A 21,782-nucleotide genomic window follows, 5' to 3' on the forward strand; every position below is an offset into this window, starting at 1 on the left:
GGAATTGAATGCAGCTACATAAAAACAAAAGACCTTATGTCTCAGGTTAACAATTACTGAAATGGATGTTTTGTGCTGGATTCACAATATGGTGGTGTAAATGAGGCTTTAACTATTAACACTAAGTACTAATCTGGTCTCACTGGTCACAGAGTGCATAAACTATGTGCATCATTTAGCAATGCTCCTTCTGTTACAGTTCTACCAAAGTCAAACACGTTTTAAATGGAAGCAAAAGGTCATCTACACAGTATTTTCCCCATATTCCCTAGGTTTAGGGACCAGAGACACCCGCGAATATGCAGTATCTGCGAAAACAGAGAACCACCCCCACGCCCAAAGAATGTCTGTTACCAATCCTTGCTCATCAAAAACCCTGCTGTAACATTTCTGATGCTTTGTAAAACATTTATTAAAGATTATTGGAAAATTGCTCAATGTAGTTTTTTTTTTTTAATCAGAGCAATTGACTGTACCAGGGCGTACTTCATAACGCACATTAGGAGTGTCACTCTGTGCCTTAAATCCAGGAGCCTGTGCTTCTTCCTTCTTCCCTTAAGTGTGAGAGGGCATCTTCTGCCAGAAGAGGGCGGTTTCATCAATTAGTCATTCATCGGGATGATAATTGTTCTCCACGATCATCTTCCTAAGCATATCAGGATATTTTCCGGCCAATACTGAGTCAGCTGATGCCATCTCTCCACCAGAGGACAAACTTTGTTTGGTAGCAATTCAGGAACCGGTGGAAATAGCTGTAAACTATTATTTAGCCCCTGGCAAGAACGCCAATGGGCCAGCATGCTCCTCATCTCTGCTCCTCCTCCCCTGTAGCACTTCCTTCTGACTCAAAGGTCTTGAGTTTCTTGAGATTAACCGGAGGAGTCACGTGACTGGGGAAAACAATCCGCGAATACGTGAAAGGCAAATAAGCGGGGGGACCACTGTACATGTCAAGCTCAGAGTCTAAGAGAATGTTTTTTTTCACTCCCTGTTATGCCCAGATTTTATTTTATTTGGGGTAAATCAGAATGCTTGGATATGTTTTTGTACAAGACTGACATACTGCTTAAATCTTCTCCTATCCTGGGATCCTGGGAGTCTCTCTGACTGACCACATGAGCCTGTTAAATAAAAGTTTGCTGTAGCTCCTCCCACACATGACTTTGCCCGATGCTTGTGGTTTGTGAACACACGTTTGGACTTGCAAATACATGTTTTTACACAGGTGCAGCTGTAACTCTATTTAACTATTAGTTTGAATATTTTCTCATTTTTGGACCAGCTTGTCAGGAACTGGTGGTGGAGGACCCAAAATCCAGGAGACCAGTCTTGGTGACAGGAAATAAAACATTTAATAAACAAACTGAAACATGACAAAACTATGGGGAGAAACAAACCGGTGACACAACAGAGCAGATGACTTGACAAGGATGACAGTACCCCTCCCCAAAAGGGCTGATCCCAGATGCCCAAACAAACCCAGAGAGGGGGACCTGGAGGAACAGGAAAAGAAAAAAGTCCAGAACACAGTTTGGGTTTCTGCAGCCTAGCAGAAGTGAGGGGTGACATGGCAAACCCTTCCTCAGCAACAGGCATGAAGAGGAGCAGTCCCAATTACTCTCCCCAGGGACATGAGCCATGAAGGGGAGCAGAACTGGTGACCCTCCTCTGGACCAGGAGACATAGCTAAGGGACTCAATTCACGCCAAGCCAGATGGTCTTTGTTTTTTAACCATTTCACCTTTTCCCTCTCCTATAGACCTGGTTCTAACACCCTCGTCAGGTCATCTGCTTCCTGACACAGGTATTTGACAAAATTAATCAATTATCACTAGAACGTCCGTAGGGCAGCCATTTGGCTTTTCTACCTACAATGTCCAAGGGACAGCCAAGTGGCTGGATTAGTTGAAATTTACATGCCCAAAGAGCAGCCTTCAACATAGTTTGCACATGAAGAGCGCAGCCATTAGGTTGTTCTTTTGGCATGCAAAAAGGACGAGCCAAGTGGCTGCGCAAGTTTTCACTATTTCCCCTCACCTCTGTCACTTCTAGTAAGAGGTCACCACAGTTTGGTTTTTCTTTTTTGGCTGAGATTTATCGTTCATGCACAGGTTACACTTCTTTACCGGCATAATACTGAAATGTTCAAGCAAAGAAATCATGTGGTCAAAGTCATATCTTCAACCCACTACTGGTCTGTGCATACTTGGTACTGCCCCAAAATCTCCTTTCTGCATTTTCCACATGGTATACTTGTAGCAATCAACAAAGCGCACTCTGTCATTATTGTTCTTGTACTGACTATTCACCTGGCATATTGCCCGTTTCCCTTTGCCAGGTATGGGAGCTTGTCACCAAACACGGTATTCCTTTTTCGCCTTCTCAGCTCCCGCATGTACCTGTGCAAGGTTTTTTACTGATTCTGGAAGCTCCCAGTGAATTTTGCCTGGTTGAAAGTTTGATGCAGTTGGCAACAACAAACCCACAAACATTGGAGATTGCAGGAAACCTGTCAGTCCCAACTTGTTCCATGCGCATGCCCTTGACATCAAAGTGTAAATGCCGCATGATATCTTTGAAGTGGTTTCTGACCATAGTTTTTTTAGATCAGTGGATTTCCCATTTTCGCCAACCATCTTGCATCTTGCGTTTTGCATGGATGGAAGTTTTATCCCCCCCTCACAAGGAGGATGGCAATGAACCCCATTAGTTCAGGGAGGGCTATGAACCAGCTGTCATCTTCTGTCTGACATTCATGCTGAACAACACAGTCCCGAATAGTCTGAATCATGTTCAGAGTGAGGAAACACAGGAAACTCTGTAAGCGAGTCGACACCGTACTTCTGACCAAAGCAGTTGGCTCTTCCTCAGCAGTGTAACATTCAATTGGGCTGTGATGGAGAGGCCTTCCAACCTTTTCTGAATGCCACATTGTGCCATCTTTTGCTTTTTCTGTTGGCACAGTGTGTCTCCTCTCTGTCGTCCTCTCTTTTCTGATGGCAATGAAATCTCCTCATCTGTGATCTGATTTCTGAGATCTGAGCAATGAAAACCTTCAACAATGTAAAGATATGTTGTTTCACTTGTTTATTTTTATTTTTTTTTGTTTTTTGTTGAATTCTAGTTGAAACCATAAATTCCAAAACATGTCAAATAGGCCTCCTTTGCCTCCCCAGTCCAAGAAACATGTGGTTAAATTAAATGACTAAATTTCTCATAGGTGTGTATGTGAGTGTGCCTGGTTATTTATCTATGTGGCCCTGCAATGGACTGGTGACCCATCCAGGATGTACCCCTCCCCAGTTGCTTGTGACTAGCTGGGATGTGCTCCAGCAGACCCCTGTGATCCTGACCAGGATGAGCAGGCACAGAAAATAAATGGATAGACAACTGCTAGAATCAGCAAATGAGAACAAGATGTTCATGAAATCTTATCAAAAGAAATATCCGTCTGAGTCCAGCTAAAGGACTATCTCTTCTCCCTCAGAGTCAAATGGGTTGACTTGCTCCAGGATAATTTTCAATGTCTGCTCATTGTTGTAAAATTAAGGCATCTTGGTTTTTCAGTTGACAAACTGGGAGTCAAAGTTTGTTAGAGCTTGGAGGCTCTTTTGAAGCAGAAAAACCTCCCCCACCCTGATCTGAGTAAAGAATGTGGTTAGCTAGGACATGTCTTCATCCAGATGATCAGGTAGTTGGTGCTGCATTTACAAATGAAAGGTGGCTAATTGAGGGTGTGAAGGCTGTTGAATCAGTCATTTCGAGCCACCCAGCCATTTGGCTGTGCTCTGGACGCTGCAGGGGGAGTGAAAAATCCTGGGCGTTCTAGTGTTAAACATTATTTATAAAGCACGTTTCATATAAAAGCATAACGAAAAGTGCTTCAGTCAGTGAATCTAAGTTAGATATCATCCAAAGTTTTTGTACTTTTTTCTCAGTAGTCATCCTGAATTATCATACTTATCACCTCCATTCAGCTGAAAATTGCTTTAGCTGTGGTACCACAAGGTTCCATTCTGGGTCCTCTTATATTTTATTGTTAAATACCCTATACTTCCACTGGGTTCCATTTTCCGAAAGGGTCTTTTTGTTGGTTTACTGACTTCCTACAGTAATGAACAAAAAAGGTTTAGTTCTAGATTAAAACAATTCCCTTCCTATTCTCAACAGTACAAAAATATAATTATTTAATATGAGCAATCAGACCATCTGAAAGTCAACCACAGTTCTTTTACTGGCTCCTTACTTTCTCTCTATTGTCCAAAACCTGGGAGTGAGTCTAAAATCTGCTTTTAAACTGACCAAGCACATTTCACCAGTGGTCAGGGCAAATTTATTTCAGTTAGGCTTCTCACAAAAGCTGAGCCCTTTCTTCCATTTGAGAGTTTTTTTTAAATCACCCACATATTTACTGCATGATGTTCTCATTACTTCGCATCTCTATATGACGGCGTGAACCAGCTTTGTGTTGTTCAAAAGCCTGCTAAAGCATGTTTAGTATCGATGGCATTTTATCCCAATTGAGCATTACTCTTTAATTTTTAATTTATTAATTAGATTAGTGTTTTTATTTGATTTTGAAGTTATTAAACAACTGTTAGGATTAGCTGATGCTTTTTATAACGTTTTACCTAATATTTAAAGAGGTTTTAATTTTTTGTGGTTGGCATTTAACACTGTTGTAACAATATTAAAGGGCCTTTACCAGGGGTCGGCAACCTGAGGCACAGGTGCTACATTTGGCAAAGGGAAAGACAGTGGCATGCAGGGGTGTGACAAAAATAAGTACTTGATCTGTTGCCAGCCACTGAGTGCTCACTTAAGCCAATGTGGGCAAACACAGGTTGGGCCACTGTAGGTACCAAAACTGTTCAGCCTACAATAAGTGTTCAGGGTTCTGACACTAATGATGACGTCACACTACGGTAACCCCACTTGGACCAACTATGTAGTGGACAAACTGTGGACAAACCCAATTGGGGCCCACATTTTCTGCCAACTTTTAAACCATATGGGGTTTGCTTGGCCTTGCTGGCTGGGAAAGGCTCCATTCAAGCAGCGCTGTTACTGTGACTCCACCACCTAAATAAATACTGCCACTTTGCATTGGGCTTCACAAATGAATGATTTAATTACTGCAATTAATGTGCTTCGTAGGAAAAAAAAAAGTTTGCCACAGTGAAATTAAAATGTCGTAATAATTCCCCTGTGTTTTGAAACCGGTAGTTGACAGGCAGAGCGATATGAGCGTGACTGTGGATGGAACGTGAGCTCATGCGTGAGAGGAAAAATCCCGAAGCTGATCCCTGAGCTGTTGCACACATTTACGACTGCACAGCTGTTTTTTTTTTTTTGTGTCATGTTTTTGGCGTCACAGCGGCCCACCTTTATGAAGTTAAAAGTTCTGTTTGTTGAATAATAACCAAGCAAGGTCAGATTAGACCCGGACTTTCTTTCTGTTCGGCCAAATCTTAATATGAAATGTGAAGAATTTTTACATTTTCGGTTTTTCCCAATTGCTAAAACACTTTTTTTTTTTTTTTTTTTTATACACTGTATTTTATCCCACGAAGGGAAATTCTTTCTCCGCATTTGACCCCATCCCCTTGGGGAGCGGTGAGCTGCAGCCGAAACCACGCTCGGGAGGCAGTAGCGTTAAGGGTCTTGCCTAAGGACCCTCACCGGGTGATGTTAATTGCTCGCCATTGATATGGTAATTGCCCCCAGTACCATTGCTCATTCCCCTCCGGGAATCGAACCCTGGTTTCCTGCATGGTAGCTTCCCACCTTACCAACCGAGCTACCCAGCCATTTTTCTGACACATTAGACCAATTTAACCAAACATAAAACACAACATCAAAATATAGGCCAAATATAAATATATAGGTTGAATATACAAAACTCTTGAGTCATGAGGTCAATTTTAAGGTCAAATAGAAGACACTGTTGTCAAAATGTACATACACACAGCAAAACACCAAACACAATTTTCTTAATATAAGTAAAATGTACAAAATACTTGATTCTTCAGTCAAAAGCTCACTTTAAGGTCACAATGAATACTCTGTCGTGAAAACTAAGGAACACACAGCAAACACAACACAATCCACCACAAAACAATTGACACTGTTCACAAAAGGATTTTAAGAGAAATGCCCCCCCCCCTCATTAAAATAGAATAATATAATAATCAGGATATATATAAATATTTTCAAACTTTTTTCTGTATGCCCAAGCAAAACAATTTAAAACACAATTCTCAATTTGTGAGAAGGTTCCTTTTTTCACAACTGCCAATGCATGTTTTTTTTAGAAACTTTTAGAAACAGAAATGGATGTTCTTAAGTCTCTGCTGAGGATTAGGCATTTAGATGTCTGTCATAAACCTTCTATCTCCACGATGAAAAGAACTCCTCTATAAGGTTCAGGAAAGGGGAGTAGAGTGGTTACTGTTGGTGGTGAACCACTCTCTGATGTGGTTCATTCTGTGGAAGCTTACATCGTCCCAAATGATCACACAAATGTGATGTGCAGGCCCAGGATGGTGTTGTTGGCGGTCCAGGAGGATGTTTTTTAGCTCCTCTAGGAAGGTAAGGAGACGTTGGGTGTTGTAAAACCCAAGGACAGCATGCCAGTAGACAAGCCACTCCAAACCCATAGCCACACAAAAAGTAAAATAACCCCCCCCCCCGTTGGCCAGGAACCTCAGTATGGCTCTATGGCCAATAATGTTACGTCCTCTTTGCCTTCGTTTCTACAGGTTGATCGCCCTGATAATAGTGGCCACGGTGAACCTACTCAGGTGAACGTACTCGGTTTGAGCCGATTTCTTTTGCAACTTGTGTTTTAGCAAAGAAAAATGTTAAGATTTATGAGAACAGAGAATTGTGTTAGGTGAATTGTGTCTTCATGTGAAATGTGTTTATGATGTTGGAAAAAGGTGGCTAGATTTACTAAATGTGTGGTCATTTGGTTTAGGGGATTGACTTTTGTGTTTTAGTATTTGAGAAAAACTGTAATGTAAGAATGTATCGTGTGTTCTGCAATGAGTGGATTAGAGTTTTAGAAATTCTGTGTTAATTAGAAATTGTGTTTTAGGTTTAAAGAGTTCTGTTTTTGAGAAAATAGTTATAGTGATCGATTTGGTGGTTTGGAAAATGGCACTTGTGTGTTTTAGCACTTAGGAAAAACTGTAGTACTACTGTAGTATCAGTCATCCATTTACTGGGGGTGAGAAAAAGAGAAGAATGACACTGTTCAATTGTGAAAAATGTATATTTCTATAGTTAGCAAACTAACAGAAAATAAAAACATTTAAATTTATATGCAATAAAAGCACAATAGCAGAATTAACTTATATTTAGTTACTCAAGCCCTGTCTCATAATCTAACAAAAGATGAATAAACCAAAGTACCCTTTTTTCATGGTTGTGAAGTTTTTAGAAATAGTGATTGTATCAATCCTATTATTGAAGGTATAAAATGCCACAAACGCAGTACTTTTTGTGTCAAAGAAACATTGTTGCAATACTATTTCAACTTTGGCCTATTTTCCTGTTGCAAGATTGTTGTGACAGCATTTTTTTAATTTAATGTCAAAATATGTTAAGAGAAAATTTCAGATTTATTGGAAATGTTTTTGGTATTTCTTTGTATTCGAGTTTCCATTATAGTTGGCGATGAAACAGTTGTTAAGGAGAAAATTTTTAAATGACACTTCATGTCATAAATATTGCTGACTCCTGGCCTGCTAATCTTGAGCCTTTAAAACCGTATATGATACTATAACACCTTTGGCACACTAAAGAACAATTTTTTAATTAAATATTAGTCATTTTCCTAAATTTTTCCAACACAGAAGTAAGACGATGCAATCTCAGAGGCACCGGCTTTCACTCCGTGTGAGTGCCGCCCATTTCATGACATCAACCTCGAGTTGGCCTCTGCAGCAAGTGTGCATTTCACCCACACACAAAAAAAACAACATCTAAACTTTTGCAAAGATAGATGTGCATATTGTGCATATAAAAGGAAAAATTTTTAGCTGATTGCCACTAGCTCTGTGGAGTAAGGGTGTGTATGTGTTAGCCTGGGGGTGGTGCTGGCTTCGCAGACTCTTCCTAGAAGAGCTAGGGAGAACCCGCTTTTCATGGGTTGGGAGGGGCCTGTACTCAGAGTGCAGGTTTTAGAGGAATACTCAGAATTGGGTGAGTGGATCAAAATACGTGCGAAATCGTGCGAAAACGATTTACAATCACAGATTTAAAGGAAAGTCAATCTTTCAGTCTCCTAAAGACACAGGGTGACGTTGCTTTTGTGCTGACATGTCAAAATACAGAAGAGCAGTAACATTATGGTACTGTACATGGCTTATTTGACATAACTGAATTTGATTTAAAGTATCAAAAGATAGTCTCATTTAAAGATTTATTCATTATTACAGACCTGTAGATTATCTGCATAAGCCAACATCAGAGCCAAAATGTAATTGTTGTGTCAAAATGTCACATAGAAATGTAATAACTGAATAAATGTCAAGAGTATAATAGGCCCACTGTTAATGATGCTGTTCTGTTGCTGTCTTCAGTTATCTGATTATGATGAAAATTGCTGTGCACTTTCACTAAAACAGACTAATTTTCCACAGAAACAAGACCAAATTTAAAGGAAAGTATACAGAAGAATGAACACAATCATCCAGTTCTGCTGATAGACTTTTGTCAGTTTGTCAATGCTCTTCACACCTCCTTGGTTTGTTGGTCTGTTTGTGCTTTTACATCTGAGGAGGAATGGCTAAAGAGCATAGCATTGAAAAGCAAACAACATGCGGAACTGTGTAGATGAATGGAAAGTGTATATCAATCATTTTTAAATTCTGTTCAGCTACAGCTAGAATAATTCAATGAAGTAAATTTTCCAAGTTTTTAACTACATAGTGGTGCTTTTGTGCACTGTGAATGAACAGAGTACAATTTATTAAACAAGTTAAAATCAAGTTGCATCTGCCCCCTAAAAAGATAATGTTTTAGCATTGCTTCCAAAAATATCTTAGTGGTCATAGTCAATTTTGTGTTTTTTCAAACTGGACAAGTGAAATTACTTTAGAGCTGTCCCACTGGTTTGATTCAAAAGGATGCATCTGCACCCTGAGTGAAAAAGAAAGGTGATTCCTTTCAACACTCCTGAGCATGTTATATGTCAAAGTAAACTATATAGAAGCAAATGTTAAACATCTCTGCGGAACTTATAATCATTACCACATAGAAATGATGTGCGACAACAGCGACAAAACATTCCTCTGTTACCCTGCACCGATATAAGTCAAACTCTTTTAAGGCTTGGATTAAATGTGTTCAATAAAGCATAGTCCTCCTCAGTGTTTCTTTGTCTATTTGCAACTATTTTGCATCACAGTGTCCACAATTTTCTCTTACAAATAGGTATTTACTCTTTAGTTTTTATTTTTGGCAAATAGAGATACAAAAGCCAATAACTGTTCCACTTGTTTCTCACATAGAACCTACAAGAGCAAGCCAAAGGTTTCCTGCACCAGTCCATTCTGATGCATTCACTTGTAGATGATAAAGAAGAAGACATCATAAAAAATACTGCTGACTGAGTAAATTGAGAATTTGACCAACACCATATGCTCAAAAACTCACCAAAATGTAAACACACCTAGAGCCAGGTGAACTTGAATTCATTTCCAGTTCCAGGTTACACAGCAGGGCGCGTGGCGTGCCTCTCTGCGAATACAACTATCTTCAAATTACTTAAAAGGTTGATTTTCCCCAAAAAAGAGAGCTGACCATGCCCCAGAAGAAGCCCCAGGAATACGAAGACCTCAAAAAGACTCTTGACATTATTCAAGAAACGCTGAAAAGTTTTATGGAACAAGTGTCGGCTAAGCTAACGCCACTTTGGGAAATGATGGAAGAGTTCCGAAGATTTCGGGCTCAAAACGAGCAGCGAGAAAACCGGGTCGAGATTCTGGAGAAAAGACTGGACGATGTGGAACAGCAAGTAAGGATGAATAATGTCATTCTCACTGGAGTACCAATCAAGTCTCGAGCGAAGCTGGATGCAGCAGGAGCCAACACTGCTAATGCTAGCGCTAGCATAGCTAGCAGTGCTAATACGGAGATCGGTGCAGTGTCTTTGGAGCAGCAAATACATTCATTTCTCACATCTAAAGGGATTTCCCTGGATCTCAATACCATCGAGACCTGCCACCTGCTCCCCAGGAGAAAGGAGACGGATAAACCAGCGATCCTCATCAGGTTTGTGAATCACAAACACAAGCTAGCTTTGATGACCCAAAGGAAACACCTGAAAGGTTCGACTGCTTATCTGAACGACCATCTGACCAGAAGGAATGCTGAAATCTCAAAACATGCACGGCTTCTCCGGAAGCGTAAGCAGATTGAGAACACTTGGGTTAAAGGCTGCAGGATTTACGCCAAACCACTCGGTCCAGAGGACCGGTCCAAGGTTCTGGTTGTGAACACCATGAAAGACTTTGAAAAGTGTTTAATCACAGTCGTCTGAAACAACATGGAGTAATAAACCAAAGAGCCAAATAATTTCAAGAAATATGACACGTGGATTCATCACTTTCTCTGTATGTCTGACGTAACCTGAATAACAGCAGAGTTCTGACCTGCGGACAACTTGACCTCAACTTTCACCGTCGCTGATATCAACCGAAGAAGGATATGGACCTGAATCTAATGTCTGCAGTCATAACATCGAAGAGAACAAACTCTGTTCAAACCCAGAAGATCAGCTGTTATCAGTAAAAGAAGAAATACCAACCTTGGACAATCGACAGTTATGGACCCTTTTTACTTTTCTCCTACAGCATTACTTTATTATAAAAATTAAAAATAAAAATACAAAAAAAAATATTAAAAAATGTAAAACAAATGATTAATCACTTATTGAAAATTATTAAATTGATTGACTTTTAATGATATTACTAAAAATTGATATATTGATTCAAAAATCTTTCCTAATGTAGCATAATTTTGCACATGTTTTTAACTTGCTGAAAATTCCTGAAACAGTGTTGTGTCTACTTTACTGATATAGTATTATGTTTTATTCATATGAATGGCTTTTATAAGTAACATAATCTACATATATTTCAGATGACTGATCTGCATTTGCCATGTTGATTTCTAAAATAGTTATTTTTGACGTAATACTTAAGTAATTCATCTTTGTCATGTGCTTTATCAATATCTTGTGATTTTTTATTCTGTCTGATAAAAACTGGGAACCGGATATTGATAAATCATGTAATAAAATGGTTATAGTATAACGGGGTGGGATTATATAAGTTCGCTTCCTTCCACTCCCTTTCAAGCAATATTTATTAATATGTCTAATTATCTTAAGTTTGATTAGTTACTGTATGAATGTATAACTGATGATTATATTGCTGTTGTGTATTATTTCTACTTAATTGCTTGAAATAAACCATTTCAAATCAAATCAAATGGGGATAGTGATCAGCCCCTCCCCCTAAATCACATGTGTGAAACTCAAGGCCCGCTATGTCTTTTTATGTGGCCCGCGAGTAGGGCTGTGATGATGACCTCATCACCGCACTTATTTTTTTTTTCTTTTTGTTGAAAGTTCAGCATATGGTGCATGATTGGAACTATAATAAACACATTAAACACGTTCATCTTTGCTGATAATTTACTTTTTCTGCTAGTCCTGTGTTCAGACTTTCTTTCAGACTGTTCTGTCCTTCTCTCCCACCCGCCCCTTTCACTCGTAGGCGCGGGCGCTCTCACCGGCTTTGCTGCAAGTAGCACGCTGCTCCCTTTCAACACAGGCGCGCGCTTTCAGAAGCACACATCCTATTTCTACAACAGAAAGTCAATGCGTTCTAATTATAAATTTCCATTTGTATTCATTTCCGTTACAAGCTACGTGCGCTCTTAAGTGCGCGACACGGCCGCCCGCCGGAGGATTTTATGTTGGGGCGGTTTATTACTGTTCTCAGTCACTCTGTAACACCAAACATGAGCGCGCACTGTTAGATTTCGATGAATATCACTACACGTTTTGTTTGGGAACTATTTTGTGGAGCGCAACGTTACGTGTCTGTATAAACAAAGGCGGAGCCTCCTGCCCCGCGTTCTTCATGGGTGTTAGGCTTCATGGCTACCAGAAAGGTGAAAAAGTGTCTACAGTCTGTTTATTACTGGGCAATAAATAATATTCTGAGAAGATGTTTGTACCAGAGAGCACAGGTGAAACTCACGTGCAGCTAGAGAGCGGTCCACTGCAGAAGAATCAACACACACCCCCAACACGTGTGCGCGCTCCCTCCTCCCAGTCCTACACACGACGCAGCACGCTCACACAGTCACAGTCAATCTACAACACCTATATAGTTAGTTCATTAATTAGGTAGTAGTTAGTTGTTACTGTTATTTGTTAATAAAGAATACTACGTTGTAATTGTATTTATTTCTGATGCGGCCGCCGGGGGATTTTGTGTTTTATTTTTTTGGGGGGGGGCTGCGGTTAACCGCGACACCGCGCCCCCTGGTGGTTCATCACCGCGGTGATGAAAAATCCGACACGTCACAGCTCTACCGCGAGAGCATGAAAGTTTTTGATTTCTTAAAATAAAAATTGGTGTGTATGTATGCATATCTAGGGGGAATCAGACTTGAAATATCGGATTGTGCAACTAAACATTAGGACTTAAACACTGGACAACACACTGGACTGGCAATAATAGAGCTTCCTTAGTGGCAAAGAACAAGGTTCCTCACAGCTAACAAGAAACCTATTAACACAAGAAAAAGATGAGAAAATTTCTAAAGGTTTTGGAGGGACCATAGGAAGTAGCATTCATCAAAAATAGGAACCATAGTGGAGAAAATACTTTGGTTAGTTAGGAAAATGAGACTGCTGATCGAGCAGCAAAACAAGCTGCCAGGTATTCTGGTAACATACAGAGGATGTTAACTGAACCACAGAATTTAACAGAGCTTTTGTCCCAAATCACATTGGAACAGGTGGCGAGAGACCAGCTGAAGGCATCACCAGAAAAAAGCAGCGTGGCAACAACAATGGGTCACAGGAGTGTGGAGGTCACCAGGTGTTTCAGTATCTGCTGGTTGCTGTTAACTCTTTTACAGGATGGCCAGAAGCTTTGCCAGCAAAACAGGAGGACAATGCTAGCATTATTAAGTGTTTAATCAAATATTATATTCAGCAGCACAGGTTCCCCGAACGGATCAGATTGGACAATGGGTTTCACTTTAAGAGCGCTGACTCTGGGACAGGTGAGAAAGCCCAGAGTCTGAAACGTAAGCATGGAAGGAGAAAGAATTTACCAGATTTTGAAGCAAAATTGGCAAAAATGGGTAATGGCTGTCAGGTGCTCTGTGAATGCTAACACTCAGTTCACTCCCAATAAGCCTCTAACAAGTTGAGAGTTTACAAGACCAGCAGAAGCACTGAACTTGAGCGAAGAACCCACTGGGTATCAGTACGAACAATTTTTTTAACAAACTTAGAGCTTTAGTTACAGCTTCTGCATCACAGGTAAGAGGCCATGCTCCAGACTCTGGCACAGCAGAGCCATACATTGTTGAGTAGGGTCTTTTGAAGATTTCAAGAGAAAGTGGTCTAAGCTTTGCAGTACAGGCCCGTTCTGAGTGGTGGAACACACCTCATATGCAGTGCACCTGAGGAGCAAAGACAACACCAGGTGCCACTGGAATCAGTGCACACTGGCTGAAGAGCCAGGAAGGTCGTGAATGGATATCCACACCCATCTTCATGAGGCGACAGCTGCTAGTCTCGACCAGGGTTGGGAATCTTACTTTCAAAAAGTAATTTTTTATAGTTACTAAAGCCACTGCCCAAAACACAACAGCTGCCCGCAAACATAACAAAGCATTAAAATGCAAAACTTTAATAAAAATGACACTTCTAGCATTCTGGTATAGTTCTACTAATGATATTATGTTGTTTAGTCACAAAAGGAGAGAGAGGATTGAAGTGTAGAAATATAAATATTTATTTATCAGAAATATTACACAACACTACAAAAAGCAATGAATAACTATTGACAATATTAATTTCACGTAAACTGAACCTAAAGGTTTAGTTATCCTAATTTTTGTTAAAATAAACACAATAGTTTTACCCACAGTAACAGAGGGGGAATATGGAAATTCAAAACCATCAACAAGAATAATTAGCAATAATGAAATAATGCAGAGTAGTTCAGGACATGTATGAGAGAAGTATGACGGTGGTGAGATGTGCTGTAGGTCAGACAGAGGAGTTCAAGGTGGAGGTGGGACTACACCAAGGATCAGCTTTGAGTCCTTTTTTGTTTGCTATGCTGATGGACAGGCTGACAGACGAGGTAAGACAGGAATCTCCCTGGACAATGATGTTTGCAGATGACATTGTAATTTGCAGTGAGAGTAGAGAGCAGGTGGAGGAACAGCTAGAGAGGTGGAGGTTTGCTCTGGAAAGAAGAGGCATGAAGGTCAGTCATAGTAAGACAGAATACATGTGTCTGAACGAGAGGGATCAAGGTAGAAGCGTTAGGTTACAGGGGGCTGAGGTGAAGAAGGTGCAGGAGTTTAAGTACTTGGGGTCAACAGTTCAGTGTGATGGGGAGTGTGGAAAAGAGGTGAAGAGGCGAGTGCAGGCAGGTTGGAGCGGGTGGAGGAAAGTGTCAGGAGTGTTGTGTGACAGAAGAGTGCCAGCAAGACTCAAAGGAAAGGTGTACAAGACAGTGGTGAGACCAGCTCTGCTCTATGGGTTAGAGACGGTAGCAGTGAGACAGAGACAAGAGGCTGAGATGGAGGTAGCGGAGATGAAGATGTTGAGGTTCTCCTTAGGAGTGACCAGGTTAGACAGGATAAGGAACGAGTACATCAGAGGGACGGCTCATGTTGCCTGTGTTAGGGACAAAGTCAGAGAAGCCAGACTGAGATGGTTTGGACATGTTCAGAGGAGGGATAGTGGATATATTGGTAGAAGGATGTTGGAGATGGAGCTGCCTGGCAGGAGGGCAAGAGGACGGCCAAAGAGGAGATATATGGATGTCTTAACAGAGGACATGAAGTTGGCTGGTGTTAGGGTAGAAGATGTCCATGATAGAGTGAGGTGGAGGACGATGATTCGCTGTGGCGACCCCTGATGGGAAAAGTCGAAAGAGAAAGAAGAAGAATGAAATAATGAAGTATACATTTTGGCATCTGTACAAAATGCTCATTCTTTGTTCATTGTAAAATAATATATTACTTAGCAGGAATGTAAATCACTTTAAATGCAAATGAGGTAAAAAATGTACTCATTTTACACCATCTAGCTAACCAGCGGATAAATTATGAAAAGCGGTACATTTCACAATGACCAGGTTCAGCAGGGGACCAGAGAAAATTACAATGTCTGACATTGACTTAGCAAGTTTGCACATTGATTCTACATTTAATTTGAGAACCTCTGATTGTCTCGAACGGGCGTCGTTACTGCCTGCGTGAATCACAAATCGACAGTACCTGGACTTACTCTGGGCTAACTAAGGTTACCCTTGTCACCAATTCTGGCCCCCGAATAACACCTAACTATAGCCGCTGGGACCTCCATGTGTCTAACTACATCTAACTAGGAGTCAATGACCAATATGGTTGAGCGGGTGTGTTGCTGAAGTACCTGTTACACATGGGGGGCTTTGGGTGCTTTTGTGTTTTTGTTTTTGTGTTTAGCACTATGCTTCCTTCCCACCGGTACATACCCATCCTGTGTATTCCCCGGCTGACGGGGAGTTTAGATCTGGTAGTGCGGCCCACGCTACAAGGTACTACCAGGCTAGCTGGCTTAGCTTCCAGTGTGCGGAGCCGTGCTTCTAAATGCTCTTGACTGGCCTCCAAGTTTAAGATAAGACTACACTTAACACACCTACCACTATCTTCACTAAAGGAGGCAGAATCCTCACTGAAAATATAGCTCATGGGGCAGGAAAGAGGGGTGTGATGGCAGCATACCCTGCCACACCCACAAACAACATGGCGGTAACCTCCCTTCAGCATTGCACACTTTCTTTTTAATTTTATTATTTCAGATTCTTTATTCTTAAATAAATGCACACATTTCTTTGAGTTAAAATATACATTTATTTATTTTCAATAATTTCTAGCACATGGACACTTGTTTAGTTTACTTATTTTGGTTTGTTTATTTAATGTCACCTGTTTTTGAGTTGCCAGTGCTGAGGGGGCTACTGGTCGCTACGGGTGTGGCTGAGGTTCTGCTCCTGGAGCTGTGCTGTGAGGACTGGCAAAGGAGGAGCTCAAGTCTTCACAGCCTTTAAATACTCCAGCCAGGCAATTAGGAAGGCACCATCTACTGAAGCCTCCAGGGGAGAAACCAATGGACTTATTTAATGTTTATTTGCTTTGCTTCTGTTGTTCATTATTCATTTTGTTCCACTTTTGATGATTTTTCTCTTCCACTAAGAGGCCAAGTTTTGTGTTTAGTCTCGTCTTTATAGTCTTTGTTAAATGTCTTTTGTAGTCATGTTAGTTCCCCCCCATGTTTCTCAAGTGGTCTGATCAGCCACTATATATGTTCCCCTGTTGTGTCTTTGGTGAGGTCAGTTTGTTTCTGTTACTTGGTTTGTTCAGTTGGTTAAGTTAAAGTTATTGCCTGAGTTAATTATGTTTCTGTTGACCTCTTTTACGGGCCCAGTTTGTTCATCTTTTTACATTTTTTGAGAAAATTAAAATTTTCATTTTTGAGAAACTTCTGTTGTCCTCTTTGGCCGCTCGATCCCTCACAAGGGGTGAAAGCAGAAGAGGTAGAAGCCATGCTAAGTGCTAAGATAAGGTTGGCAGTGTTAAGCTGAGGAGAAGCAGATACGTTGCAAGCTTAGAGTAACGTGGACAGCAAGCGGTTAACAAGGTAGTTTATTCACTAGTATACTAAAGGAGCTACACAAAGAAATGGAATGTGAATATTAAACCGGATAACACTGAAGTTGGGTATTAGCAATCAGGCTAATACCAAACAGGAGCAAACAGTCAAATAACGACCAAGCACTGGGTTACGCTCACCCGGAAATGGGGTCACAGAAGGCACAGACAACAATACGGCAGGCGAATTGTTTTTTACGGCATTTGGCTAACATCAATTATCAACGTCCACGTGACATTTTTGCAGTAGAGGGCCGTCAGGGCCTTAAAGGCCTTCTCTGAAAGCCTAAAAAATATCTGAATCATGTGTTAATTGTATTTTGTCCATGCGTACTCATTAAATCATCCAAAATGGTCTGTCCATTCTCTTTATTGTGTTCATGGTGGTCCAGACAGGCGTATTTTCACATTGGAGCATTTAACCAATCACATTTCAGCTGTCCTTTGTTGCCAAGCAGGGTAAGGGTCTCACCATGAGTTGTGAAAGCCTGCTAATGCAAAATCAATGTCGGGCATTCATTTCTTTCAACCAATCAGATTTTGAGTTGGTGCCAGCAGGGCCTTTTTCAGGCTTAGGCAACTTCACAGTATTCAGACCTTCTGATTGGACAGAAGTTTCAGGAAGTTACATGCAGCCTTGTCAAGTTTGACACAGAGCGGAGGAGCACTTTGTGATCTCGGTTAAAAACAGAGCTGACTTTAATGTACTCCATGGATGATTTTGCAGGAAAGTCTCCTAGACTTCCTTCATCAGAAAAATCTGAGTGAGATTGTGAGCAGCTGAACAGATTTGTGTGTTTGGCACTGACCATCCACGCTCGTGTCGACTGCGTCTATTGAGCGGACATTTTCGTCTCTAAACCGAATTAAAGCCTACGCAGAAACACAACAGGACAGACTCGATTCTCAGCACTCTGGCGTTGATGGTAATAGAAAAGGACTTCTTTTTGGAAATGAAGACGATAATCTATGACTGGGTGATCTAACTGTTTTTGAGGATAGAGAAAAGGATGGATTTTGTCTTCAAGCAATCTGATTTTTGATGAGTGAAATGATCATTATCATAATAAATCATATTTCATATTTATTTGGTTGTTTTCAATGTTTTGAATAAGGATCCTGCATCCCCTTTTACAGTAACGCATTCGCCTGTGTACCCAGTCACCTTTGCTGTTATTGGACGAATTTTGCTCTCCACTGTCAGTGATTTGCAATCCTTTTTACACCATGTTTCGGGTGAATACTCGATTCTGATTAGCTGCTGGGTGTGCATTAAAAAGTGATAACCACACTCCCCAAAAGAGAAGTTCCGGTCAAATATCTTAAATCTATCTTAAATCTTCTGTATCACTTAAAAGAACCTTTAGCTTCATCATCTGGACAAAAACAACCAGTAAGAGGTGAACTTTCTCTCTGAACTGATGCTTTATTCAACCCATTGGGACGATCAGCATATGTATCGCTTCATGTCGCTGAATCTTGCCGCACCATGTAACAAATAGTCAGCTTTTCGTGAAAAAAGCGAAGCATTCAGGCTTCCACGGCGTGCGTTAAAAAGTGATAATGCACATCTGCTATTAACCCTTACATAAATAACAAATTTATTTGTGCACATGCAGCAAAATAAATGTGAAATCTTTGCTCAAACCGTTTTCAGTTATTATCAAGATTGCCTATCAACTTAGCTTATCCATGACGAGTCGGTGTATTTGGGCATCTCTGAACCTCTGCAGCTGTGCGTTATCCATGTAATCAGGAAAATACACCTCTTCTGTTTGTACAATCATCTCCAGTCAATCGGCTCCGGCTTTTCTATCACTGATGCTCAAAGCCATCACACAATGTAGCACATTCTGTTAGCATGTTGCCCCAGCATGTTTCAATCACAAGACAGAGATTTCTCCTATTTCTTCTTTTTTATGTCACTGCTCATTTCTGACACCATGTGTTGTCTTGCCTATCTTCAAGTAAGCAAAAGAGGCCTGATGAACTTTATAACGTTAACCAAAGCCACAAACATGTAACAACTCTGTAATGCTTTAGAACAAGATTCTTTAATAAAGTACTTGTAAGACATTAACAAACATTAGTAACATGTTAACATGCTGCTTAATCCCTTACAAGCAATTTATAAATGCCTGTAAAAGACTAACATCTATTTTGTCACGCTTCAGATTAGGGGCTGCAAAAGACTCAATAAGCTGTTAAAAAGGATTCAATTAGTACATTTATTATTAACTTACAAGGCATTTTAAAACATTGCAAATGTTGACACATTTTATAAAGGATTAACAACTGCCAATAAATGTCTTCAGAAGCAGGTCATTTAAACTCGCAAGTCATTTTTAAGACATTTTCAAATGCTAATTATTGTATTTATAAGTAGCTTGATGCCACATTACCAATGCTTATAAGTAGTTTATTACGTTATCTTATTCTAAAGCATTATTAATGATGGGAGTGGGACTTGAAAAAAATAAAAATAAATAAATAATTGTGTGTCTTAAAGAAAAAAGAATTTAAAAAGAGGAACACAAAACCTATCATCCTACATGAGAAGAGCCTATGGGAGCAGGATCAGTAACCCTACATTGTCTCTGCAACAGATGACATCAAAGCCAGTACACAAGGTCATACAGTATTATGTCAAACAGTAAATGACCAGGAGGGAGACACACACGTCCAGACGAAAAACAATAAATTGATCACTGTCTAAAATGGATAAAAATAAAGAGTAATGTTCCAAAGATTCTACTGATCCCCTGCGCTTCCAAGGGGACAGCCTATACGCATGGCTAGACACTTTCCCTCGCAGCTCTTGCACACCCCCGCAAGTCGGCCATGCCTGACATCTTTACAGAAGCTATGTTAGAAGGAAATCTCTGAGTAGTTCCTAAAGACACATTAACAAAGTTTTTATGTGAGAGGATCCTTATTAGGCACAAGAAAACAAGTGAATTGCAATATGTGTTCTTATCAGATCAAAGGCATAGTTCTGTGAAATGAATGATTTTGTTGTGCGAAATCCTGTTTTTCTCCCCTAATCAGGCTTGAGCTGAAAGAACAAAGTGCACATTGACGGTCTTAGAATGCATGAGATGCACATATTCTCATCGCACTATTTTCCTCTATAAATATCAACTGGAGTGCCGAAAAAAGTGTCTGCAGAGTTTTGTGTTGTGTGCTCATCTTTTATGCATATGGTGCCTGGTCTCTGCAACCACACAGAACTCAAAAAGGCAGCAGCAGTGGTGCGGCTTTTGGGACAGGACTGTTCCCATTTCTGTCAGTCCAAGACATCTCCATGATAGTTGTGTGGGAAGCCATAAAACCTCGGACATTAGTTAACCAGTAATTAATACAAATGTGGGTTTAGCATATAAACTAAGGAAGGTCCCACTCCAACCATGATATTGATCTATTTTAAAAGTGTTCCCAGTGGCCTTTTAATTATGATTATGTCATTTTAAACCAAATTTTAAAAATCAGTGTCATTTCCTGGGACATACAGTAGTTTCTGCAGAGGGGCAGGAGTTCATTATTCACCTCTGGAATGTGTGCAGAACTTTTAAATGGCGTATGCTTGTAAGCAAGTATTAGCACAGAGTAAGCCTGCCCCCATTTCCCATAATCCATGCTCTCTCACTAGCTTATTGCTACTCACAACCCCAACTTAACGGTTTCACTACAACAGAAATTGCAAGCAATATTGGAGCTATCCAACCATACAGTTTTGAGCCAGATGTCAGCTCAGATGAGGAAAACGAAGACGTACGTGGATCTCGCCGTTTGCAATTTTATGCATCAGAATGGAGCGGAGCAGGGAGCTTGTTGCTTCCTAATTGTAGCTTCTACATAACAACTACAGGCTTTTTCCTACACCATTTATGTATCTACTCCTGGCTTACGATTTAAATAAAGAAATACTCAGAAATTAGGTTTGAAGCTTAATTTTCCTTGTATAAGTTCTTTTTTCAGTTTGTCAGTTTAGCTTATAAATCATTAGCTGCAAAACTAATTGCAGGCTCAGGACATTGACCTTAGCAACAATTACCCCTTTCCTAATTAGCACGTATCATAGTCAGTTGTACAGTGCAATTTACTAAAGAACAGGAGCACAACTTTTGAAAGTAGAGTTATGACTTTTGGAATTTTTCATTTAATTTTCGGTTTGTGCCTACTAAGTTTTTAGGGGTGAAATGTTCACACTTAGTAATGCCTCTAACCTTCCTGAGGAGCTAAAGGAGCTTAGCGTTTAGCTCAACAGCCAAATGTGGGGGAGGTTATGAAAGTGGTGTATGGGGAAGTTTTAAAATATCTGAAACGTTTGCAAGGGAGCGTTATCCCCTCGTTTACGTTGAAGAAACCTTCCTCAGATGTTGGAGACGGACATTTCCTCCTTCATTTTTGCCAATCATTTGTCCCTCAAATCTTACACAAGTCTTTGTAGGTGTTGTGGAATTTATAAGAAAGATCCATGCAAAAAAATGTTAAATTCTGTTTGGAATTTTGTGTGATTGTAAACACAAAAGAAAATTCTCAAAGGTTCCAAAAAGTGGCAATGCAATCCAAAGCTTTTGCAGGAGGTTGTATCTGGAAGGGCATTGGACACAAAACAAATTATTTTTGTGAATCATACTGGATCAGTCATGGCCCAGTTAACCTTTTACCACCAGATGTGGTGACAGGAAAATTGTTTATGGACATGATGAAAAGAATAAAGATGAAGAACATGTGTGTTCAAGATACCAGATGAAAAGAGAACAATGCTTAAAGGAGCAGATGTCAAGCTGTTTTAATAAGGTGTTAATGGA

The 21,782-nt window shown here is 40.2% G+C and overlaps 1 protein-coding gene across 3 annotated transcripts in view; it reads right to left on the reverse strand.

Moving 5' to 3' along the window:
* The window catches only part of LOC101169294 (leucine-rich repeat transmembrane neuronal protein 4), a 268,742-nt gene that overhangs the window by 215,030 nt on the left and 31,930 nt on the right, over positions 1–21,782 (reverse strand). The gene's annotated exons all lie outside the window — the stretch shown is intronic.

Source organism: Oryzias latipes, chromosome 9 (assembly GCF_053564925.1).
Source record: "Oryzias latipes strain Hd-rR chromosome 9, Olatipes_Hd-rR_3.1".
In the NCBI taxonomy this organism is placed as follows: Eukaryota; Metazoa; Chordata; class Actinopteri; order Beloniformes; family Adrianichthyidae; genus Oryzias; species Oryzias latipes.